The following is a 2,020-nucleotide window of genomic DNA, read 5'->3' as shown; positions in this document are numbered from 1 at the left end:
GTTCTCTTAAATGACATTTTTGAACTGATTCTTATTGCTGATTGATTCGATGCTTCTCAAAAGACATTTTTGGTATGAAGGAGGATCAATTTAGATGCTTAATACTTTCATGAGAAGATTAACATGCCTTGAGTTCAAAGTTAAATGAAACCGCTTGATGTTTTGATTCATTAACCTACTAGTTGAACTTGGAAGCACCCGAGTCAAGTATCTCGTCTAAAGTCCCTTGCTTTATTACATATTATCATCATCTGAATCGTTTAGTTATTATTTGCATCCTGTCTCTGTTTAGATCTAATCATTTGCTTTACCTTCCATGCTTAGTCGTTTGTTACTTAGCTTAGTTCAAAACCTTCACCTTTTGTCTTGACTTAAATGAACAAACATCATAGTCTAGTGTCTCGTTGACTTGTCTGGATTGATACCTCTTTGTGCTACTTCGACAAAGGGGATTGATAGCCCACTTAAAAAGTCTTATCTATCAATTGGCGCCGTTGCCAACTTGTCGGAGCATTAGTCTTTTGTTTGTTCTTGAGTTCAAGATTTTACCTTTCCTTGTTTTACTAACTTCTTTGCAAGTTCTTGTGTTGCTTTCAGGTGCATGAAAACCAGGTCTCGGAGCACAGAACCGCCTCTACCGTACGACGACAACATCAACCGGATTGAGAGGCGAGCTCGCGAGAAGGAACGGCATTTTGAAAGGCTTGGAATGGCAGAACAGCAAAGGATCGAGCAACAGGCTCAAGAAACCGAGCACCAGGCTCATGCTAATCAGGCGCAGGCAGGCAGGAATGAACAACAAGCTTATGTTAACCAACAACAGGCTCAGAGGAACGAAAGGCTTGCTCAGCAAAACCAACAACAAGCTAATAGAAACGAGCAACAAGCCCACCATGTTCATCCGCCACCGCCACAAGCTCAGAGACAACCTCATCCGGTCTTTTTTGGAGAGAACGACCGAGCTAATGCGCACCAATACCGAGCTGGGATTCAAGCTCCACCGGTTCAAAATAACAACTTTGAAGTTAAAGCTTCCCTCCTCAACATGGTGCAGAACTCAAAGTTCCACGGTCTAGCCGGAGAAGACCCTCTTGAGCATCTAGATCAGTTTGATCGGGTTTGCGACCTAACAAAGATCAATGGTGTCTCGGAAGATAGCTTCAAGCTACGCTTGTTCCCATTCAGCCTCGGTGATAAAGCTCACCAGTGGGAAAAGAACCTCCCGAGGGGTTCTATACAAACCTGGGAGCAGTGTAAACTGGCATTCTTATCAAAGTTCTTTTCCACATCACGCACGGCTAAGCTCAGAAACCAGATCTCAAGCTTCACGCAGCACAACAACGAGAGCTTTAGCGAGGCTTGGGAACGGTTTAGAAGTTACACTAACCAATGCCCACACCACGGCTTCTCAGAGGCATCCCTCTTGAGTACTTTATACCGAGGTGCCCTCCCCAAGATCCGAAACCAACTAGATACAGCTTCAAATGGAAATTTTCTTGGGAAAGAGATCAATGCGGCAATGGAACTAGTCGAGAACCTAGCCATGTCTAATGATACTTATGGCGAGGACTTTGATAGAGCAAACCGTACAGAGGGCTCTGGTGAAGAACAGCGTATGAAAAAGGATATCAGAGAGCTTCAGAGCAAGCTTGACAAAGTTCTGATGGCGACTCAAAAGCCAATACACTTTGTAGGCGAGTTTGATGAGCAAGGGCCAAGTTTTGACAATGTAAACGAAGATGGTCTAACTCAAGAGGAGCTGAACTACATAGGGAATCAGCAGAGGTATCAGCGGTTCAACAACTACAACAGTAACCCAAACCTCTCATACAGAAACCCGAATGTAGCTAACCCTCACGATCAAGTGTACCCTGCTCCGCAACAACAACAAAGCTACGCTCAAAAGGCTCCTTATCAGAATACCTTCCAGCCCAAGCAACAGTTTAGTGGGCAACAGCACGGCTACACTCAGCAGAATCAAGCGGCTCAGGGTAACAACTTCACCAGCCAACCGCAGCAT

General features: G+C 44.6%; 1 non-coding gene across 1 annotated transcript; it reads right to left on the bottom strand.

The window, feature by feature from the left end:
* Nucleotides 1–1,300: 1,300 nt before the first annotated feature.
* LOC112087370 lies at nucleotides 1,301–1,407 on the bottom strand. Its single transcript, XR_002900053.1, has one exon. It is a non-coding gene; the product is annotated as a small nucleolar RNA R71 (small nucleolar RNA).
* Nucleotides 1,408–2,020: the final 613 nt, after the last annotated feature.

Source organism: Eutrema salsugineum, unplaced genomic scaffold (assembly GCF_000478725.1).
Source record: "Eutrema salsugineum unplaced genomic scaffold, Eutsalg1_0 scaffold_18, whole genome shotgun sequence".
NCBI lineage: Eukaryota > Viridiplantae > Streptophyta > Magnoliopsida > Brassicales > Brassicaceae > Eutrema > Eutrema salsugineum.
This window is presented reverse-complemented; position numbering and strand designations above follow the sequence as displayed.